Source organism: Cyprinus carpio, chromosome B7 (genome assembly GCF_018340385.1).
Source record: "Cyprinus carpio isolate SPL01 chromosome B7, ASM1834038v1, whole genome shotgun sequence".
NCBI classification, from domain to species: Eukaryota; Metazoa; Chordata; class Actinopteri; order Cypriniformes; family Cyprinidae; genus Cyprinus; species Cyprinus carpio.
The window spans coordinates 46,473,462-46,498,676 of record NC_056603.1 but is presented as its reverse complement, the minus strand read 5'-3'; the positions used below and the strand labels follow the sequence as shown (position 1 = coordinate 46,498,676).

Sequence of the window (25,215 nt, the reverse complement as noted above, 5' to 3'; positions counted from 1 at the left end):
CTACAGGTCATTTTTCTGTTTCTTATCTTTTGGAGACTCTATGAGACTAGCCACAACCTGAAAACTGAAAATGGAAAAAAAAGAAAAAAAAATGTGTGATGATATAGGTTTTTACATGACAGAAAATATCATTAGCTTAGTATAAAAATCAATGGCAGTCAATGGATTGTCCTATGAGAGAAATAAAAAACAAGTGTGTTGTGTGTTTGAGAAGCATGGTGGATGTCTTCAGTAAATGCATTTGTATGTTCTGTCTGATGGATGATGGCCATCAGGGAGCAGTAAAGTGCTTTTATGTATGAGTACATCTCATTTGCACTATTTGCTCTCTGTAAAAGCTGAGTGCTTTATCATGATTGCTCTGTAGATTACTTGTCAATAGTCGTGGAAAAAGGCTGTGTCATGTACAATTGCGGAACTGCTTGTGTTTAACTAATTTTAGGTAAAGTGACTGAGATGGCATGCAGAAAGCGTTCATACATCAGTTGAATGATAATCATAGCCTGCAGGATGACAACGTTGTCAACTAGACATTTCACTAGTCACTAAGAATAGCTTTGTATTGATAGTAGTTGCCGTTAGCCACACACACATGCGCACTTCTCACCATCATTGTTTTTTCTCCTCTTTTCTCTGCTTTTTTGTTGTATGTTATGTTGTAGGTGGTCAGTGAAAATGGACAAAGTGAGGTCAGCATTTATTTCACACAATGTAAACAAAGAAAGTGAAGTGTCCAGGGGAGGTTTGGGAAAGTAAACAGGGTGCTAACAAATGGACATGATGTCCTCAGGAAACAGGAACTGAAGGAACAGTTCACGCTGAAGTACTGTAGGTGTAAGTTCAGAGGAGATTTATTCCCTGGTGCTCTGTCTGTGTTGTACTATTCATGGACATTATGAACACTTGAACTGTAGTAAAAGGAATGCTTTAATGAACTTATAACAGCAGTGAGGAGGTATAGTAAGTGTCAAGTGCTCCTTATTGCATGCTGCCAGCTATAGTCCATATTTGGGTGACTGCTGAAGGGTGATGGGATGGAAACTTTGATTATCTCAGGAACAGCATGTGTTAAACCAGGTGAAAATACAAAACACTTTGACGTCCTCATTTCATCATTTCCTTCCTCATTTCCCTGCTTTGTATACAGTCTTATCTGGCCTTTTAAACAAAGGATGACTTTTAGAATTTAAGTTCCTGTTTACACATTTATCTTTCTTATTAGAAAATCCATTATTCTCCCCTCAGGTGACCAAAACCAACTTTTGTTGACAGAACTGACACTTGTCCTGTATGTCAGTGCTGTTTTGTTACATCTTATGTTCATGGTCATCTAGCTATGTGTTTTTTTATCTTACAAACGTCAAATATTCAGTTCTCTTTGGTAACTACAGTACTTAACGTACATAATTTTTGTCCAAAACTGCAAGCATAACTTGTGATGGTCTTGAAAAAGCATAGTTTAGAAGAAGATAAAAATGATAAAATGCATAGTTTGACACCCTGTATTATAATAAATACTGTCTGAATTACATTATTAACTTTTGTTTAAAAATCAGGTTAATTAATTCAGCTAAAAATATTTATTCTATTTGGGCCAGGAACAACATTTGGCAGGGCCAATGGAAACTCTTAGCTGTAGTGCCAGCAAAAAAGAAACCTTATTTCTGAGCCCTGTTTTTAACACCGGGGTCCAGAACCAGACGTGATGATTAGTGAGTATGTGTCCGGATGTTGGATGCCAGTGCGTGTTTTCAGTTCAGCCAGCTTTTAATGTTTTGTCTCGTTTTCAAATTGGGAAAGAAAGAACTTTTTTGTTTGTGGGTCATACTCTTTTTGAATGGGACGAAAAAACCACAATGCATCACTCAGCAAAGCATGTTTGTAAAGACTATTCAAAAAAACCTATGTGTGGTCATGTACCTCTGCCAGGATTTAGACTGACGATCCCTCGCACGTCACGTTGATCAGCGCCTCCTGGCATCAGGTGACGAACAAAGACACATCTGTTCTTCCCCCCTTCTGAAAAATTCAAGTGCATTCGACCATCCATCTGTTTGTTATCTTAGGTCTTAGCACTGTATTTATTTAACAAAAGCATCTGTCTTTATCATAAGAGCTGTGTAATTCTGCGAACTGCCACAGGGGGGCTCTTCTATCCTCTTATCCTATTTGCAGATTAACCCTTTCCTCAAGTTTCTGAGCGAACGAGTCACTTCCTGTTAAGTCATTTATCTGTCATCAGTGACACTGATACAGGATTTAATGCATAAATCATCACTATAGCATTAATTTGTGAGAACAGACAATGGTAAAATGGATGAATCTGTAATATTAAAATGCTCAGAGTGTTTAGTGTCTAAAGCAGGAATAGGCAACATCGGTCCTGGAGTGTTGCCCGCTGTCCTGCAGAGTTTAGCTCCAACCCTAATCAAACACACCTGAACAAGCTAATAAATGTCTTCAGGATACTAAGTTACAGACAAGTGAGGCTTATTTTTTCAGGGTTGGAGCTAACTCTGCAGGACAGCGGCACTCCAGGACCAGCCGTTGCCACTATCCCTGGTCCTAATGCAGCCTTCAAATAACCTGAGAACTTGAGTCTTTGCCATTATGAGAACCAGCCTCAACTTGTTTGAGGTATTAGAGTGCTGGGGGCCTCAAATTTAATCTTAGTTTTGGTTTGTTCTGTACCGTATTGCAGAGCATGTACTCTAAGTCCTGGTGGGTTTTCATCTGATAGCTATGGGCCCGACACATCTGATATGTGCATTGCTGGCACCTACTCCTCGATTGCACCTCCACAGCATTGACTTCCTCTTTCATCTCATCTATAAAACTAGTAATACTTCATACCCACACACAGAGCTTGCCTGGGCTAATCCTCAGGGAGGTGGTCACCAAATACACAGCCAGCCCGTCAATCATCGAGCAATTCTGCCACACAGCAAAGCCCAACCCCCTAATGAGTACATATACCCTCATGCATATATACACATACACATAAACATATCAATATAAATGCCATTTTATTGATATTGCTCCTAAATTGGCAGTATTCTGCATGCTATGTAGCACAGTATTAAAAACATTATGTGAGAACTACAGTATGCCCACACAGAGTATAAAGCCCTACTGACCTATTCACATTTAAAAACATGTTAAATATTTTATTAAAATGTCTTAATAAAATATGATCTTCAGAGGTGCCCAAGCGCGTGAGAAAGGCTTAAAATATAGATGAGGTATATTAAATACTACTGCTAAAAAGCTGCTAAGCTGCTGCTACTTTTTAATAAAAGTCATGGATGTTTTTGATATGAAAGGATTATTAATAATAACCAATACTGTCCCCATCACACACATGCTTTAGAAATAATCAAGTCAGGCACAAATCAGACATTTGCTGTCCCATTCATGCCAGGTGGCCTGTGTAACAAACAAAATCAATATTCTCTAATGATAGCACTATTCTTACAAGCTCACTGCCCCATCACAAGGGGCCACCTGGCGTGCTTACAGAGGGACATTATAGGCTGCTTAGGCTGGAGGACTCGGAAGTGCAGATGGGTGCGAGTTGTGAATAATCTAACAGAAAAGCAGGTTGAACAGTCTCGTGCTCTTTTGCTTGTGGCAGTTGCGCTTTCATTAACAATGTTATGTGTCCTTATGAGAAATATTCAGTCACGGCCCTAGAAATATATAAATGGGCTATGGCCTAATGTATGGGTGCTTAAAAAATTTTGTTTTATTGCTATAAACTAAAAACAAGATCTCACAACCTGTGTTTGATTTGTCTGCGCGTCCAGTATACTTCCTGTTCAACCTGACCGCAGGAAAGTATATAATATGAAATATATATAATTATCAAACAGACCAGACCATGGAGAAAACTATCAGACTAAGGGCACATGTATATAGTTTAAATACGGCTTTGTTATCATTGTAACAAATCTTAAATTTTTTACCACTCATTGTGCCACAGGAACGGATGATTGTGTAGCACATGTGATATTAAGACAATTTTCGTTTGCGATCCTGGAGGCCATTTCTTTTAAAAGCAGCAAAGCAGGTGCTCTAGCATTACGATTTTTTCTATAGTAGGCTACTTATGGAAGATTATAACAAAATTTAGCATGGTTAGCTACAATTGTATGGCACTAGTTAGACACAATATGCAGTATTTTACACGATCATTATTGTCTGTGGCTTTGGCCAACTTGAACAATTTTTTTTAAGTTTAAAAGAAAAATGCTTTCCCTAAAAGTACAAAAACTATCATTTGACCGGACTGTAAAGTATATTAACTTTTTGCGGCAAATAAGACCTGTAACATTTCTATTGAAATCAGTCATGAGTCAGAGAGCTGTAATGAAATGTCCGATACGCCATCCTAAAAACGTTTCGCGAGTGTTTTGCCTAGTCGGCGAGGGGGGAAAAAGATAGCAGCCTACTAGATCAAGTGGTCTGTCGTGAGAAAAGAGAGACCGAGAATAAAGAGAGACCCACTGGCTGCTGACGGATAATTGGTTGCAACACTTAACAGCCAACTACAGCTCTATATGACTACAAACACACACACATCACGTTTACAGTGCTGCGCTGCTTTGCCGGAGCTGGCAACACGGACGGCTTTTATCCTGATTAAGGTAAGACGTCCGGATCAAAGAGAAGATGGCGACAGACCGTCCTACACACACCTCACAGCCGGCAATTTTGTGCAGGAATTCAGGGCAAGTCTAATGACCTGTATAAAATATGGACACTTACATACTTACGCCGGTTGTCTGTTATTTAGAAGTGCGTGTCCGAACAGAAAGGCAAAAGATCTCCTTCCTGGATATAAGAGCTCTTGCCGGGATCACACGCTCACCCTGTAATGGCGAATGTCGAGCGAAGAGACGCTTAAACCAGCACTACTGCATTTAACATGGGCGAAAATAAGAATTAATTCTACCGCCACACAACAGACAATGTCGAATGGTGAGAAATGTTCTCTGTTCCCGTTCTGAGGTAAAACTAACCGCCGTGAGACTGCACGAAATCGGCTGTTGTTGAGATCGTCTAAAATAATATCCATTAGTGCATCTTCATATTAGAGCACAAGCACGCGATAATCTGGGCCGATTAATTATGCAGCGGTGGGCATGAATAATACACTGAGGGGTGACGCTCGTTTACAAAGAGACCCGGCCGGTGTGCGACTGGCTGTCCCCACATGACCTACTTTCATAAAGCTTTAAATGCAGGAGAGATGCAGGCCGCAGTGAGAAGCAAACGAGACCGTCAGCACTGAAAAAAACAAGCTCACTGTTTGCTCATAAGTGTTGACCGAAGTCCAGTGTGAATCTCAGATGGACAATGAACGTCACGGCCCGGATTCCGTTCACTGGGAAGAATTGAACAGTGGTAGAAAGGCAGGCCTCGGCGATCGTTTTTTTAATTGTGTGTTGTAAAACATAGTTTTAAAACGAAAGAGCTTGAGCTAACGGAAAAAAAGGGACCCTGAAGCCCATTGAGACCTTTGCACTTGCAACAGCAGGATTGTTTATTTCTGCTAAAAATCCATCATTTCATAGCACCATGCTGCTGGGATTTGTATTGAGAACCATGGGATTTTGCCTTTTGCCTGCTGAAATCTGCACATGAACCTCCATAAATGCTGTCTAAAGGATTTTAAAAATGACAGTTTTGCCTCTGTGATGTCCATACCATTCCAACAGTCCAAGCGTTCTGTAAGCAATACTAGTTATTTAACAACCTACCCTTCAACTTTTCTGTAGTGCTAGGCTATGTTTTCAGTTTAAATAAATGTACAACCTGTATATTCAAACAATGTGTTCGCTAAGCTCAGGAGATATTTTTCTTTGCTAATCAGATGAATTCGGTTTTTTTTGTCTGGTCCAATCATGTGGTCACTGTCCATATACTTACGTGCACAACTGACTGTTCCACCGAGAGTGACTGAGAACATTCATTTTTGTCTGGTTATCGTTTCCCCAACTGCAAGCCTACGGCAGTGCCTATACTCCTGCTTTTTCGTACCCACTCAATGCAGACCAGTGGAAACGAATTCTGGACTTCACATTTCCCTTTCCCTTCTCCAATTTCCTCCCCTTATTTTTGTGTTTGCCTTTCACTTTGTGGAGGTTTTCACGTGGAGTAAGGAGTGCCTGAACCCTATGGGCAGTCCCTTTGTCTCCTATTTTACGCGCTTTCTTAATTACTTTCCTGGGGTGTTTGTAACCTGCTGGCTAGCCATCTAGGGCCCGGCTCATCCTTCTGCACCTCGGGCATGTCACCATCCTCCCAATCGTGATATCTGTTTATACTTATGTGGACATATGGGACTATTGTGCGTATACAGGTGGTTGCTTCACTGGCAATAATTAACGACTACAAATCACATCGGCTCCTCCGGCAAATTTTATATTTGAATTCGGGGGAACAGACGGAATTCTATACCCATGAAGAGCCTAAACTCCGATAGATGAGCTCTTTGCGCGCCCTCCTGCAAATCTCTTCTCCTCACTTCCACATCCACAGCTGTTTCTTTGAAAGGGGCATCTAGCATCCCATCCTCCTGTCTGGTCGCTATCATATGCGTCCTCATCACGCTTCGTGTAAGCACCTCTGGACAGTTGGCTGTCTGAATTACCGCTTATTCTGTCCGCAACCCTTGTCTTCCTCTTTATCGCTCCTCACGTTTTTCCCTCGCCTCCACCTCCTGTCTTCTAGCAAAACGTGCATCTCCGTTGAGCTTCGCCCGTCATCCTTCCTCCCTCCCCTCATCTTTTCTCCCATCGGCCATGGCTGTCTTCCCTTCTACCCCGCCATTGGCTTTTTGCGGCTGGTGTCTGCCCCTCTATGCAAATATCAGTAAAATATCCCTAAAGATTTGCTCCACGGGAACTTTGATGATCTGTGGTCACACGCCATCATTTGGTTCCCTTAATTGCTTTCAACGGCGTCCTGTCAGTCCTGGATGAGCTGCAATAATTATCAAAGTAGGAATGGCATGCCGTGGCTTCGCAAACCCAACTTTGGTACCGATCCACACCATGCAATGCCACTATGGCTCCCTGGACGAACACTTCTGGTCCACCTATGGGGTCATGTTGGCTCCCTAGCAGGTGTGCATAGCCATGCCATGTCACCTGTTTTGGTTGGCAGCTGCTTATCAAATCTACGCAGCCACAGAGCAAAACAAGCTAGAAGAGACATTAGAGAAGAGACACTGTAATCTGGTACAGGTTTAAAGTTCTTAGTTTTAGGACATGTTTTTAATGATTTCTTTCTGCAGTAGTGAACTCCTGTCCATTTTCAAATCATTTTAAAAAAGTATGCAGTCACACCAAAATGAGAATTTGTGATTGTTTGTTTTATCAATCGGCCTCATAGTTGGCTAAAAACTCATAGGGCTTTTTCTTTCTTTTGCAAAAGGGGCCCAGATCATTTTTTGATTTTGTTATTTAAAAGGGGGGGGAACCCTAAACTTTCAAGCTCTACTAAGGACTAAAGGTAACATAAATCCATATTAGCACTGGTATAATTCCTGAATCAGAGGATCATATTTTAGGTGTTTTGTGCGTGCCACAGTAATAAGAAAAGTAAATGAGGACAATTTTACTTTTGTACTGGGTGAAACTATACCTTTTCAATAATGGCCATAAAGTAACAGTAGGGTCTATTATTTGACAAAACTTGTGAATGTTTTTAAGGCTGGTTTCGGATGTGTCCACAGACTTTTGGACAATCAGGGAAGGCTGTTTTTTTTGCTGTCTTGTGAGGCGGGCCCAAAGTCCCTTGTCTGCCCCTAATCGCAGCAATCTGACTCCTGCCAGTGACCTTTGCTCGCCCAGGGGCCTCTAGGATGACGAAACATTACTTTTTTGGGTGGGGCGCTAGTAACAGTTCTCCTAATTTTCACTGTACGAGAGGGATTTAAAATGACGCATTAATGGACTTTTACAACTACCACAGAGCCATTATATAGTAAACACTCTTCAGTGCATTATGAAATCGTCTTATGCCACCTCACACATTCTATCCTATCGCTGTCCTGCTTGTTTTCGCCGCTATCGGCCCACTCACATTTCCATACCCTCGTTGGTAACAACGGGCCGTTAAACAGGAAGTGCACACAAAGCACAAATTACTTCAGCCTAAGTTGTTGGAAGGCAAAGGGAAATGAGATGAGGGTGGAGTTTTACGTCACTGTCGTGCTTAAACTCTACACCGCTGCATTGTTTTATGAAGCCCTTTACATTGTTTCACTATCAATACTTTCCATTATAGACGCGTAAATTGAAAGGTTGGAACGAGCACGGGAAGTAACCGTATGTTTCAGTTGTAATGCTTAAAATCCTAATCTAACTGTAATCCTATGGCTTGGCTAATTTGATTTGCTATAACTCTTCTCTTCATGACTTGACATTTGCGGTTGAAGGGCCCTTGGTGGTGAGACTGAAAGGAGAAAATACGAAGGCCTCTTGGGTTGAAACAACATAGCAACGCAGAGTACGTATTTTTAACTTATGTACAAAGGCCGTTTTTTGAAGACACAAAGTTGAAACTGTATCCATGGGCTAACACTAAGCAATAACTGTGGTAATTAATACACCTTTTGGAGCAGGTGCCTAGAATGCTAGAAAGTGCTACTAGTTTGGGCTTGTATTCGCTTTAATTGTACTGTATAGACCAGGTTGTCATACTGGTCTTTCTGCTGTGGGTAGTTTGAATTTTCTTTCATCCAGAATATAAAAAAAAAAAAATCAGATACTTTCAGTAAAATTTGCTGCTTAATAAGAGGAGTGTCGTTAATGGTCTTTAGTGAACACCTGGTGACCAACCCATACAGGTATTTATTCTGAGAGTTTAATGGTGTGGTCTTAACAATCTTTGTGATATTTCTTGTGAACATGCATTTCTGTCGCTTGTGTGATTGATCAAACTTGAGGTTATTGTTCGAATTCAATTATTGTGGCCTGTCAAAAAGATTGTTAGTCTCTAGTTGTTTCTGTCCTCGCCATGAATTTACAAAGTCAAGGCTAGGCGGCGAATAGTTGCATAGGTGTGCGGATATATTATAGGCATTTTATTGATTTTTTTTTTTTCACGTCAGTTTTTTATGTATTTCATCATTCGCAGGGATGCATTTAGGCAGTATTACTTGAGTTTTTAAAAGCCTCATACTCTAATCACATTTCTCTATTCTTATAATGATGATAAAGAACTTTGTTATGCCAATACACTGTGTTTGCACTAGTCTAAGACTAGAATCTTTTATTATTTGGGCACATAAATGACCTAATGTTTCTGTCCCTTAGTCTGTGATCTATGTGATAGGGCGACTCACATTTTATATCCTGCTTTAAATAGATTGAAGCGGGATTTTTTGATATAGCCGACAGAATTTCAGCAATTTTTACGAGCATTGTTGGGCTGCTTGATGAAATTTGTTGGCCATTGTGGCCGGTGTCTGACCAACTTTGTGCGGGGGGGGCGAGCTGTCATATTCACTCACCTTATGCTAACCCAACCTTCACAACACCTGGTAAAAAGACACTATATATTCTTATCCTCTAGCGAATCAAATTGTAGGCCCAGAGACTAAACCGGTATGGCAATACTATTTTTCGCTTGGGAGAAATGGTCCAAAATACCGGCTAATATTTACAAACTAGTGTTTAAAATGGCTTCTTGATTAGCAATGTCTAGTTTTGCTAGAAAATACAGTTTGTCTAGAACAGATTGTTAGTTCTCATGAGAGAAGACAGGTTTATAGTCTACTAAATGCACTGGAAACTAGGCTGTATGCCCGACTGCTGTAGTGTGAGTTACAATCATGGTGTTACTTGAAGTTAGATCATGGCTAATATATCTTATTTATTAAGATATATGACTTAAGCATTAAAAAAAAGAAGACTTGTTCAGCTAGTGTGCTAGTAATATTATGATAGTTCATTGTTAAGCTTCTATTTCTAGCTATTTCATCTGTATCAGAAAGATAGAATAATAGATCAATAAATTTAAATGGTTAAAGTAAGAGTCTGTCTGTTTCGTTGTTTGTAAATGAGATTAGACGAGTGTGCAGATTTTATTTTTATGTGTATAATGATACATGTTGCGAATACACAAAACACATCTCATCCGGTACCTCGTGCTCGTCCTAATATATTAGGTCGCGACATTAACGAGGGAAAAAAAAAAAAAAAGCTACTATGTACTTTCCATCAAAACAATAAGTACGCAATGATGTACTTTATTTGTGTTGCATTTTGTCTGGGCAAAACTACATTTGCTGCTTATTGAAGGTGGGATGAAGGCGGGTAAGAATTGAGGGGACACGGTTGGTGTATTACTACAATCCTATGGGTTAGGTTTCAAGTGGTGGTTTAAGGGGTTAAGGGAGGGGTCAAAAGTGCAATTATATAACAGTAATTACATCCTGTAATTAATGCAGGCTAGTGTTAAAATACATAGTCATCAAATGGAAAAACGTATGTACGCCAAATCAACTGATTAATTTACATGCAAGAAACACGTCTAATTTAAGAGCAGCCTAAAAGTGGGACTCAAATAAGAGTCTTAAATGAAAATGTTATAGCATGAGCAATATCCTTTCGAGAGAAGGAGGGTTATGTTCCACATTTCCACACACTTTGCAGGTGGGAATTGTGGCCGTGATATTATAGCCTATCGCGTGGTTAGTGTGTGTGTGTGTGTGTGGGTTTTGTGTGTGATTGACTAATGCTGAGCTAACTCTCTCATGACTGCTTATCTCAGTTATAAAACATCCCACCACCTATCTCTTCTACCTAGTTGATTCTGTCTTCGAGTCATCTACATGCCATACAAAAGTAAAACACATAAATACTGAAATAGCTTGGATATAGGCAGGTCAATGACTCATAAAAAAAAAAAGATCTTCAGATAGACAACATAGTGTGGGAAGCAGGAAACCTTTAAAAAGAACTGTAAGGGACACACTATAACGCAAAGTGATGGGTCAATATCAGCTGTCTAGGGTGATCTGTTGGTGTCCTGTACGATAACTCATTTGCACATGACTAACATAACATCAAATAATGCTGTTCTATGAAGAGTCGTGATGTTATATTAGGCTAAGTTTTTATATTCCTATGCAAAAGCTATACTTGGCTCTTTTAGATACATTTTGCTAGTATTTTTTTTAGTTTTGTGTACATAAGAGAGTATGTGGGTTATTCTTGGCTGAGGTTCCCAGGCATGCGCATTTCATCTGCAATGTTAGTATAATATGGCCCAATCATTAAACTGTTAAGAAAACTACAAAATACAAATTATTGTAATAATACATTCTTTGTATAATAAGAGATTACTTACTTTGAGTGTATTGAATATTTGCTAATAAAATTTATATTTTTCTTAATTAAATATAAAGATGAGTTTGTGCCATGGTCCCTTGATCTGGTTGTACACCGGATCGTATTGGGGCAATCCGCCTCCTTTAAGAACAGTGCCATTCCCTATTGTAGTGACCTCAGGACAACAGATTGTTTGTCTCATTCAGGTGGCAGGAATTCAGACAATCCCGCATTGGTATAATACATAAGTTGGTGACTTTTCAGTGTGACAAATCCTTTCCTTTGTGCTGGATGTGTTGCTTGACATGAGGCTTAAGCATGTCCGATCATGTCGGTATATCAATCTGCCACCAAAGTGATTAGAATACAGTATTATTCAAAATATGTGTTAAGTTTAAATAGAAATAATTATTATTATTATTATTTATTAATATTTTATTTAATAACCCTGTATAGTAAAGGAGGCAGCATACGCTTTCAGAAAATATAATTTGAATCGTAATTTGTTAAATGACAAACGTAATTTAAAAGTATATATATGGTCCATGGAGAGGGTTGGACATAATCTATAGTTTATGCTCTCGACACATATGGCCGCATAATTATCTAATACTTAATGTCTGTGGGAGCTGCAGTTTAACTCTGTTTCTAGAGTAGCATTGCGTGTTTAATATTTCTGATGACATTATGTAACTAAAACCAAACATTGTTTTCTGAGTCTTGTGAGGGATTGAAAGGCGACGCTAATGGTGAGAGTGGACCGCAAAAAGGACATGTTGCCCTTCTTTTTTTTTCTTTTTTGAGGGGAATTTTGGTTCTTTTGCCTGCAGCACTGCAGGACACTAAACACAGCACGCTCGATTCTAGATTGTGTCCACAATTGATGGGACGACTTATACAGCTTTTCTGTTGGCTATTGGGCTACTGGAAACACTTAGCTGCAAAGAGGGGAAATCCTCTGTGGTCTTTTTACAAATTGTTGTCACAACATAGCAATGTCATGACATGATTGTTTTTACAGAGAGGGTTAGTCAATGCCGAGGGTAATATAATCTACAGTAGCAGTTAACAAGTTAATAGTTCCGTAAGTTTTTTGTTTGTTTGGTTTTATACTAAAGGGGAACAATGATCTTTAATCAACAAGGATGCATTAAATTGATTCAAAACGGACATTATTTTTAAGAACATTTCTTATTCATAAAAAGAACATCCTTGCGATCGTTGTTTTTACAAACTCCGCACCAGATCTTTTTTGAGACAACACTTGTTAATAAATATTCTACACTTATTAAAATAGCAAATAGTTATTTGACATGGTGTAATAATTTCACAAAAATTACTGGTTTATTGTATTTTTTGATGCAAGAATTACCTGCAGCTTTGGTAAAGCGTAAGAGGCTTCTGTCAGAACACCTTAAACATATTAAATAAACACCCACCCAACTTTTAAACGGATAGTGTGTATTGATGATTTATGCCGGTGTTATATGGTTTTGTGGTCATTATGGCAAATATTATCAACTCAACGATTTGTATCTATTAAACTTACTTGAATTTTGATGAGAATTATTGTAAAGAAACGAAGGCTGGATAAAATTCATAATGTTTACATGTCATCCAGCTTTAATTAAAGGAGCTTTATCATTTATAATGAATTACATGGGGCTTATCAAAATGGCATAATCTAACCTAATAATACAAAACCCAACTGAAGATATAATGGTAAATCGCGCTAGTACTTTCTACCTGATTATGACTGAAAGGTCTGGGGTGATGGCATACCATGGGACTCACAGTTTTCTGAATCTCTCTGTTTCGTGCTGTAGGAATAGAATAATATTACTTAAACTGTTTACTCATTACATCGTGTAAACAGGGGCAAGAAGAGTGGCACATTCATAATAAAGGATTTTAGTTTATTTGACTTGACCTTTCCCTGCCTGATAAAATCGTAGACCAGAGTGAGGGGATCCGACTTGTGATGGTCAGGGGTGGTTAGTGAGGTCAACCTGTTTCTTTCTACGAGGTTGGCGCAGTGCTTGTTAGCAGTCATGCTGAGAGCAACTTAATGCTGAAGAAGGCAGCTGGATGGGTCTTCTGTCACAGAATGCGCAAAGGCCTCATCATTCACGCGCTGGGTCCCTCAGCACATAGTTCACCGATCCTATGATGTAAAATTGCAAAACAAAACAAAAGAGGTCAGTGAAATGATTTGAAAAATATCAATCCAGTGACATATTCTTAAAGGAGGTCATATGATGCCGCTAAAAACAACATTATTTTGTGTATTCAATGGTGCAATAAAAATGTGTTTATTCGGTTTACAGGTTCAAAAAACATTTATTTTCCACATTACTGTACACATTTATTGTGGCTCCTCTATGCCCGCCTTCTGGATTGAAACGCATACTCGGATTTTACAAAGCTCATCGTTCTGAAAAGTGAGGTGTGTGCTCTGATTGGCCAGCTATCCAGCAGCGTTGTGATTGGCCTCAAGCGAGTGTGACGGGAAATGTTACGCCCTCTTAACATATTGTGATGCCCTGTACGGCCAGTCAGAGCTCCAGAGTCGACGAGACATTTACAAAATTAGCAAACGCCATACATAAGCGTGATATAAACATTGATTTCTAGTAGTGTCTTCTTTTGGAAGGCAAAAACAAAATAGTAGAGAAAGTTTCACTTCTCCTCTATGAAAACAGCGTCACACACACGAGAACCAGCCGTGAGTGAGCAGAGGTGGATTCTTACAAAGGAGCGTACCTTGGGGCTTGCAGGCGACTCCCGCTATCGTCCTCTTTTTTGGAAGGCTACTAACAAAAGTAGTTTCACTTTCACAGTGGAACAAAACAGCGTCTAGTCGTCTCTCTACGACATGGCGGGCGGGTCAACCAACGATCACTACAACAAGAATAAAAAGGTTACGCCTTCTTTCTTTGCGTGAACAATCTGGGCGGTCCGCTTTATGCAAATCTTCCCACAAAGTGACGTAGAGATTGTGGGGGGGCGTTTCTAGAAAGTTTACAAGCCGTTTTTAAGGAGGGCATGGACAAGTCTACTTTGCACCTTTCATAAAGACGTATCTCTGTGGATTTTTTGAGACGTTATAGTCTCTGCAACCATTTACAGATCCTTTTTATTCACCAAGAGCTTGTAAACACTCCAAAGAGAAAGGAAAATTTGAAATCGAATCATTTGACCCCTTTAAACTATGTATTACAAATTGCTTGTGGTGTTGAACCGTGGTTTTTGTGGGTTTGCTTTCACCTTTATGCAGTGCAGGACTCTTCACACTTCATGCACGTTGCTGTCACTGTGTGGCCAGATGTGGTGGAGGTCCTCTCTTTCTGAACTGAAAGTCTACAACGGCCTGCTTATAGACCTTAATGATGGTCACCAAGTCAAATTCAGCACTTCCTTGAGATCCAGGGGTAAGTGGGGTAGTGATATCACTTTAATATGCCAGTCAACAGCTGTGGGAGATTATAAAGGAAGAAAATCAGCTGATTGCATGCATCTGATGCACAATATACAATTGCATGCAGATTCCAATAAAAATGTAATAATATATATATACTGAATGTAATAATATATATAAAATGTATATATATATTACAAAAAAAGCAACTAAGAAGATAATTATATTATTAATAAAATTTAATTTATGTAAGGAAAATTTTAATATGGCAAATGATTAAGAATATAATAATGATAAAATATTAAAATTTGTAATGGTTAATAACAGCAGCCTATAGTTATTATAATTATAGCTGTTGCTATTAATTTTAATATAATATAGGCTAATTATAAAAGTAATAACAATAATCTAGATTAAAACAATATAATATCAAAAATAATAATAAATTATACACTTATTAATAAGGGTATTATTAAAAATGTTTATTTTAGATATTATTATAGTTTTGAGTCTTCAATTCAAGTTTATTTTGTATAGCGCTTTTCATGAATGCAAATCATTGCAAAGGTCACTTTACAGAAGATTAAGTTTCTACAATAAATATTTAGTAGTAGATACTTACCAGTGTCTTGACCATTACATTAGCTGTTTGTTGTAAGCACCATGTTCTAAGGTCCATCATTACTGTGCGAGCAGCTGTCTGCACTAAAGGCCCTCAAATGACTGTCCTCCTTATGAGTCTATAGAAATGTCCAGTCTGTGACAGCAATTAGGGTAGAATGGAGTAGAGCATGAAATAGGCAGGATGAAAGGGATATAAATGAAGAAGCAACTCACCAAAATGACTGGGGCAGAAGTGGGTCACCGAGAGTGCCTGTTCGCTTGCATGGGGTAGGGAACACAGTGGCGTTGGCAACTGAGGTTGAAAATTGAAGGAAATAGTAGACATATAAAATCAATAAAAACATATGAATTGAACTCTAGCACACACACGAGTTATACTATAGTTATGGACAAGCCATACACCAATAGCATTTGTACCTGCGCTCTTTGTTGTTGTTTTGTTCCCAGGTTAGAGATGGGGCTGTTTTCTCGGCTTTCTGCTGGTTGGACACCACGGCTTTACTTTGGGCTTTGCTGTAGTAGTGTTGGTCTAACTTTGTTTTAGGTGTAGGCTTCTTGTAGGTTTTGCTGGCACTTCACAGCAGGTTTTGGTGTGACTCGTGCACCGGATCTTGTGGGGGGGTAAGGTCTGGACTGGCTTAGGCTTGGGTGCAGGTTTTAGATCTCGGTTCTTAGGTGTTGAGTCTGGGTGGTACAGGTTTAGGCTTGTCTTGAGGGAGCTTTTGGTGTGGGCTTAATTTTAGGCTTAGGTCTGCTGGTTGAGTTCGTGGGTTTGGTAGGTGAAGTGCCAACTCATTGCGCCCGTGTACTGAGATCGCAGGCCCAGCTCGTGGCGAGCTGCGGGAGCCGCGGGAAATACTTTGGTAAGTGAGCCAGAAGGCCTGCAGCCGTCAAACTTAGATCTGATACAAAGTGCACCAGCAGCTCATCTTCCATTGGGTCACAAACCGCGATGGACATACAAATGTAAACACAAAGAACATTATTAAAACTCTAAAAACTATTGCAATAACAATTACTGAGCGCTTGCAGGGAATGAGTTCTAAAGCCCCCGAAAACCAAGTTAGCATTTTTGAACTCCTGGATCCATCTTCCCAAAGTCAATGGGGTTTTTGTATAGGTTTGTGGTGAATTCCTGAAAACTATATTTTGTAGGAATATTTTCACATTTTGATTCTATCATTACAAAGGTTGGTCTGTACTCGACTCAGTTTTTATTAGAATCCAAGACGGGGGATAAAAAAGACAACGCTTTGGCTGTCTGCCAGAGCAAGAAACAAGCAAGAACAAAGAATTGTCACACTGATGAAGGGGGCAGATAGCCGAAACGTTTGTCTGTTTTTCTCTCCTGCCTTGATTCTAATAAAAGACTTAATGAGTGCAGGAACAACCTTTGTAATGTTTGAAGAAGCAAATATAGGTCTCTTAGGCACCTAATTCCGCTTTTCCAATTTGTAGATTTAAATAAATATTAAAAAATGGTTGGTGATGCAGCTGTTGTACAACCACGGGCGCGTACTTTGTTTACCCTTAAACTTTAGCTCTTTTAACCTCTGGTTGTGTAAGTTGTGCACATTTGTGATTAATAAGATGGCTTGATGTGTAAGAAAACCATGAACCTTTTAGAACAGAAAACTCGTTTTCTGCAATAATCGCAAAAACCAATAGAAAATTCATGTTGGCTTTCTGTAAAGGCATAAACTGAGTGATGTTTAACCTAAGGTGTTCGGACCTACATCACCCTGCTTGATTCATCCCTTTATGGGACCATTTATATACCAGAATACAGTCTTAAAGGTGTTATTTTTTTTATATGTACGATGTTTGTAAATTGGATCTAGATGGGGATTTTAGGCTGAATCTGAAAACAAGCACAGTTACCCACGTGGATCCTAAGTATCACTTCGTTGGGCGTGAGGTGAGGGTAACCCTTAACTTTGACTTATGCTGGACATCTGTGGCATGGATGAAATCACTTGGAAAAGCAACTAGTTTGTTGCAGTAGCCCCTCACATGCAGTACACAAGATCCAACCACGGCGTGTGTGGAGAGACAGGTAGAATGTAGGGATATGTAAGGTGGGGAGGAAATTGGATCTGGATCCAAACTTGCCCCTCCTGGATGTTGTGTTCGGCAGTGAGGACCATCTCAGTTTTTGGGTGGTAATGTGCTCATTAGCAGTCAACATAATTCTTTTAATATGCGAATGTGAAAATGTCTATTACTTGGTGTGATCTTGAGGCCCACACTCGGGCCCGCCTTGAAGGCAAGACATGCTCTTGTAAATTAAAATAGAACATTTTTGGCCTACTGATATGACTGCATCTCAGTTGGGTGCATCAATGACACTATTTTCCTATTTAATACTGTAAAGTTGCTTTGAAATAAAGGTGAATTGACTTGGGTGAACATGATTTAAAAACATTTAAGTGATATTAAGCCATATCCGTGAGCTTTAGGGATAAGAACAAGTAAGGTCCCAATGAGGCCGTATCCTTTGATTTTTAGTTATATACAGAATATGTTATTATATATGCTACTGTTTTATAATGTGATACAAGTAATACCAAAAGAGGCAAATAGTATCTGCCACTATTCGTAAGTATAAAGTTGCATCTAAACACTATTGCCACTTAATACAACGAAAAAATACTTTTTTATGCATTTTTACACAGGTTAAAAGAATCTATTGCTTATCTGTGCAGTGTTAATTTGGGATTGGCCCTAGACATAAACAACTTGGAGAAAGTAAGCACGGTTAGAATGTTTTTCATCGGGTGCGTGCAGTTCTGTTTATTAACCGCTAGAGCGGCAAAATTTGTCATAGTGTTGCTTTAAGAAGAAAATATTCTTATCCAACATTATCATGCAATTCATAAACCTTCCACAGCACAGAGGTCACTATTTTTTGAAATGGGTTAATTGTGTAAAGAGAAAGTATTCCTAATTGGGAAGCACATTCTTTCACTAAGCTGCCTTAGGATGACTGACCTTGCAGAAATCAACAACATCCTTTTCCTGTGTAGATATAAACGGCAAAATCCCCTGTCCTTAGAATAATTTTTGAAGGGACTCATTAAATGTCACAGTGTATGAATAGATTTTGAATGATATCTGGTGCATTGTGTTTGCACTCACTTTGGAACCATGTCTCCGCAGAATTTGCCAATACGACGAGAGTCGTCGGTCTCGCCCCCGTTGAACAGGGCCACGTAGTCATAACGACAGTATGTGTCTAATTCCAAGTCCAAAGCCTTCTCAAAACTTGACTCAATCACCTGGGCATGTACAGATGCACACACACATACACACTTTCGATATGTAGTTCTGTATGGTAAAAAAGCTCATTTTTGAAAAGCGCGTATAAAGGCTCTTCATGCACTTTTCATGTCGCTCCTCTCACTCTCTCTCTTTCCATGTCCCACCTTAACGCTACTTTTCACTGAATGAGGGTCTTTTCATATATTCTCTCATATCTGTTTTATGCTGTCATCATAAACACGCACTAGAGTTTCAAAATTTTCATCCACATGCACAAAATCTCATAGCAGCACGTCTCTAGGCAACCTAAATAGAATTAGTTCTCGGATGACTTAACGGTCGCTAATGACATAACAGATTGAGAGAAGACAAATGCAAGAGAAAAGGAGCTGTGAATTGATCTTTGCAGGGCTGACCATGTTGGACTCACAGATATGTGCATATAGAGCAGCTGCTGATGGCCTGCTGGGGTAATCAGATTCTGGCCAGTTCGGTGTCTTCATTGAACCCTGAGGGCTTCGTCAGTCTGGCACCACAGAATGATTCTCTGGAGGGAATAGTGTAAAAACATTAGAATTAGAATGACAGACATATATTTATAAAAAAAGAAAATAATATGAATAATAAATTACAGTTACCACTCTATGGTTTTTTTATTGTTAAAATAAATATAATAAATGTATTCAGCAAGGATGCATTAAATTGTTTAAAAAAAATCAAGATGTATAGTGTTATTATTAATAATAATAATAATTTTACTTTAAAATATAGATTTATTTTTTCAGACAAATGCTATTCTTGAAATCTTTCTATTCATCAAACAAATCCTGAAAAAAAAATGCAGTTGAAGTTTCCACAAAATATTAAGCAGCACGACTGTTTCCAATAAATAAAAAAAAAAAATATAAAAAAATAAAATAATCATACAAAACACACTAATCAATCACTAAAATCCAAAAATCCATCCCATCAAATAAATAAATAAACAAACAAAAAAAAAAATAAATCAATTACATTTGGAAAATCTTTCAAACAGAAAACTGCGAACTTATCGGTACGGACTTTTCTTTCCAAAATATATATATAAAAATATAATAACATTTTGAAACAGTAATGGTATGTGTACAGGATTCACATTTTTATCCTGGGGAGTAGAATTAGCATCAACCAAATTTTTAAACCAATACAAAGGGCTGTATTTAATTAATTAATTCATGTGTTGTTGTTTATATTTTGATTCACAATTCATTGATTTGATTCCCTTTAGCGGAATTAACTGTTCCGCTTATGATTGGGTCCAAATAATGATAATAAATAGGTCTCCCACACACATTCCTTTAGGATTTTCAAGGACCAAACCTGACAGAAAATATTTGTTCTTTTAACCATTTTGTGATATGAAATATTTGAAAGAAAAAAAAAAAACCCTAAAAGGTCACCCCACCATCGACATGCGGTTTCCCCCCACTGAAATAAGCCAGAAATCCTCTTCCTCCTGTGCTGCCATCAGACGCCATCTCCAGCATCATGGTGTTGGAGGTGGAGATGAGGGCTCCGGGTCGGAACGTCCCACAGAAGCGGCCCAGTTTCTGCACTGTGTACGAGTGTCCATTTATACACATACACGTAGTCGTAGCGGCAGGTGGGATCCGCCTCTAGATCAAAGATCCTGAACTGGAGCATCACAGCATGGGCCTTCTGGAACCTGATGAGAGAGGAGACGGGATGAAAATGTAAGGCGTGAAAACAGGAAAGCAAAAGAATCTGAAGGTGCTGGACTTACTGTGATGTACCAGGTGCATTTGGAGTTTGGTTTGTAATGAGAGGGGAAACCCTCACTAGCCCCAACACCTGAGTCCTCCGTCGTTCAAGTGACCCACCACAACAGGAATACAGGCCTGGAGAGCATAGAGGAGGAATAAAAATGAGAAGAATAGATGTTTGATTCATGTTAAATACACACTAGACTGATTAAATTAAAGAATAATAATTCATTAAAGTAATAATAAGAAATAATGAATACGCTACCTTTACAATAGTTTGGGGGTTGGTAAGATTCCTTTTTTATTGAATGAATGAGAAGTAAATTTATGGCTCACCAAAGCTGAATTTATTTGATCAAAAAACACAGTAAAAATGGTCATATTGTGAAATAACCATTTCAAGTTACTGTTTGCTATATTTGAAATAGTATATTATAAAATATAATATGTTCCTGAAGGCAAAGGATGAATTTTCAGCCAAACCAACAACTCCAGTCTTTAGTGTCACAACCGCTGCCTTCAGAAATTTGAAGTTGTAATCATTATAATAGGTCTTAGTATCTCTATGGTAAAACCAGGTTGTGCGGATTTCTGTGAAAACCTACTTTCCACTATATTGTGCAGGATTCTTTGATGACTAGGGAAGTGCAAAAGAACAGACATGTTTAAATAGAAAAAGGTGTATTATCCGTTATAATAAATGTGTTGACTGTCCCTGTTTGATCATTTAATCCTTGCTGAATAAAAGATATGAATTACCAAAAGCATCATAAAAGAGCTGAAATGTTCAAATGTTAGTGGTTAATAATATGCCAATAAACTTCAAAAAAATCACAAGAATGCAACAAACAAACAAAACAACCATTGTATATAAAGTACCAGTCACAAACGTCCACTGCTTATTTAAAAATCTTCTGGTGTGTGGATCCGTTATTTACTTTGATTCAGTGGGTTATTTTTGGATCCTGTTTGCACATCTTATAGTGTACTTGCACTACTTTAATTACTGCCAGTTCTGTCATATTAGTAGGAAATAAACACAAACACAGCCAAATGAACAGATGTGAGGTTACAGAGTTGAACCACACTGAGCTCTAGATATTAATGGTTTTCCCCTGAGTTCAGACGTGTCTCACACCACATGAGCTGGTTTTTTCAGCAATGATCTAAGCTGTTCGCTTAATTAAACAGCTGCTGCTTTTATGTGGGCTGGTTCACAATGAATGCATGGATTTTAACAACTTATTAAGACTGAGAAACAAATGGTGTTGGTTTTTGTGGGGCATGTCATAAACATTGTACAGCCGCTTCTGAGCCTGACCAAAACCCAGAGGTTAATAAAGATTCTACAAACAAGACAACTGGGACATTTTTGTTGATATTATAAAACAATCACTGTGCTTTGAAAATGGCCCTGAATCATGATGTTAAGATTAACTTTTTGTGTGTATAAGATCATTATCATATGATACCTTTGTGAGGAACTGTGTGAAAAAAAAATATGATGAAAAAAAACTTGTCCTATGATTTACATAACATTCAATGAATTTTTATTTGACCAGTACCCTGTAAAAAGTATAACAAGTGACTTTTTTGATGCAGTGGTTGCCAAGTAACTGCACACTCTGGTCACTAAACTATATAAAATACATATAAATATAATCACTATAAACACTAAAAACGAATCACTATATATACAACATAAGTGGCAACAAAACACCATCTGGCAAGATTGTGTATGACTGCATAACAAAGACTGACAATGGCATACAAAAAACATAAGAATCTAACTAAATGTTTCATTTCAAGTTCTTATTCAGTGTATGAGGTCAGCTAACAGCCATACAAAAAAAAAACCTGAAAAAACTTGCTGCACTGGAAAAATACAATAATTACAATCTGACCAAACACTTGTCAGGACATTGTTTCCTGTCTAATTGAGGGTTGCAGAGAAACACATGACGTAATCAATGTTTCCTCAAACTGTCTTATGTTCCAGCATCATAATCCTGCTGCTTTATGGGAAGCTTGGATTTTAACATCGCCTGCTGAATGCTTGCGTTCACTCTCTCTCTCTCTCTCTTTCTCACACACACACGTGCCAGTGCACATACAAAAACACACAAACCCTTAACACACTTACCTTGTGAAGTTGGTCTGGCTTTGTGCCATGCACCCCATCCTAACCCCAAAAACAGAAGCCCCAAATGCCACCGCACAAAAAACCACCCCACATCCTTCTTCTCAAAGAGGCACAGAGAACAAAAGTCAGTGAGGGAACGGAGAGACAGGGGCGAGTTTAAGGGCGTGGAGGACGACAGGAGGAGGATTTGAAAGAGGGATTCAAGAGAAAAACGTGAGAAGGGAAAGATTTAAGTATCCCAGATGCCACTGCTGTGAAATCGGAGCGAGATAAAATTGAATGAAAAACTATAAAACAACCAAAAAAAACACACCAACCCACCCTCTGTTACCACTTTCCACAGCTGTTTGTCTGTTTCGTTGAGCTATGCCTATTCCAGTAAGTCACATTTTAAGGGTAAATAATGGTTTTTCCTTGCTTGTAAACTCAAAGATATATGATGTTGAAAAGTGATAGAGCAAATGTGTGTATTCAGTTTTCGTGGTGGTTATATGCTGTAGATCTTCTCTCTCTTGGTAGGCCTGTTGTTACATTGCGGTGCAGGGAAAGAATGCAAGTCAAGCCAAACTTTCTTACCAGGGCACTGGCATAAGCAAAGTGTTATTAAATGTAAAATTCCCTTTTATATCTCTCTATTTAGCTCTGTGCAATAAACATCAGGTTTTTGTGTGTGCATCACAACACTTTTTGTATGTGTTTGTAATTTTGGTGTGCGTGTTGGGCTTCTGTTTGTGTCTGGAAAAAACCCTCTGCATGTGTTGTTATAGCTCAGTCGACATTCTTGTCTACTAAAAACCTATGGTTTGGTTTGAAAACTGCTTATTTTAATTCCCTCTGCCTCTTCCAAAGCATACAGCGTACTTTTCAATCACATAAACACTGTATATTCAGAAAATTTCCTTCACAACCTTGGAATATTGGCAGACCACAACAGTGTGAACCCATAATCTTTTATTCTTTTTCATATATAAAGAAATACACAAAATACTTACAAACTGTCTTCAGGACCAACTTGAAGACTGAAACTGACAGAGAAAAGGTTTTAAACCGAGGAAAATGCCTTCAAACTGATTGCCAACACTCTTTCGTTTAAAAGGTTAGTTCATCCAAATAAGAAATTGTCAGAATTTGTTCACCATCATGTTTTTTCAAATGTATGACTTTCCTTCTTCTGTGGAACATAAAAGATACATTACCAACTATTTTTGGGAGAACTATCCTTTAAACTCTTTCTTTTGACGGTACAGTTCACATGTAGACTATTAAAAGCCTCCACTCTTTTAGTCCAGTAACAGGCGGCAGCCTTTTCTGGCCGTGACCTCTGGAGCTTCCCTTCGCTAAAGTGCTACTCTTCAAGAAGATGACTTGAGCTTTGAAAGTTCACGGTTGCCATGGTTACTGTAGTGCCATCTAAGTGGTGAAAGTGAACTGTAACAGACCAATGAGACTCTCTGTGGAGCTGCAGTGCATTTCACACAATTCATCAAAGCTTCAACAATTGAACAATTTTGCACAATAATGTATAAAAAAATATACAGAACGATTAAAAAAAAAAAAGTGTGTGTAAATTTGGTCAAAAATTCCCACTTTGCACATATACCTGTAAAAAAATATATAACATTTCCATAACATCTGGGAAATCCAAAAGCACAAGGTGAGAAAAACAGTTAGACTGTCCTCAAAGAGCAAAGGCAGTGAATCTGTTCTCCTGTCTCAGTGCACATCTTACAACACCAAAATCAAAGGGCTTCACACACAACAGAGTTTAAAGGTCCGTTGCATACTAATAACGATAACTGTAACCAGAATAACTATATGAATGGCCACACCAAGGGATGAATAATGTTGTTTATTTATAAGTGTGTGCTGGCAGTTCTGTTATTTGCTGCTTTTTTTTAAAGTTGGATTGGATAATCATGTGTAAAAAAAAAAATTCCTATTATTAGAATTAGAGTGATTAAAGCACTTTTATAGTTACAGTCCATGGTTTATAGTTATTTTGTCCTTGGTGTGAAGAGCCTCTTACCCCAGTGGACAACATTGGAAATAGTTGTTTAGCATGCATACACAGCAAAATGGCCGTTTTCTGCAGGTGAGTAGAATTGGAAAACGCTGACACAGGTGGACGTTCTCTCGAGGTCAAACTCCAGAGTGGACTCTAACAGCAACTATACCCTTATATTCTTCCGCGAACAAGATCATAACTTCTTCGCAAAACCAAAATAAATCCAGAATTTTTGATAATCACAGTCTTTCAACAAAGCAATATTCGGCTTTACTTTATGTCAACCTGTCGAAGCCTTCCTGGCTAATTAACATTTCTTCATCGAACATATATAAACTTTGGACGTCATTTAAGTGGAGCACACAAAAAAAGATGTGCCACTAGGAACACGCACACATGACCTCCGATGGGTTCCATAGTAGTTGTGTTCATCATGTAGTAAAGGGAGGAACCCCTTGATCCGTCCGTCGATTTCCCTAGTGAGGTTCACTTCCTGGAGTGTCGAGCGTTGTCCCGTACTGTCATTCATCTTTGAGTCATTGGTTTTGTGATGACATTTAAGATAAGTCCCCATTGTTCTCAACCGCTCTCACGGGGTGTCTTTGCAAGAGGCGCTCGTAGTTCTCGGAAGCCCGCATGGGTCATCGTCGTCCTCT

General features: G+C 38.6%; 1 pseudogene; it reads right to left on the bottom strand.

The window, feature by feature from the left end:
- Positions 1-25,197, bottom strand: LOC122137843 (annotated as a pseudogene).
- Positions 25,198-25,215: the final 18 nt, after the last annotated feature.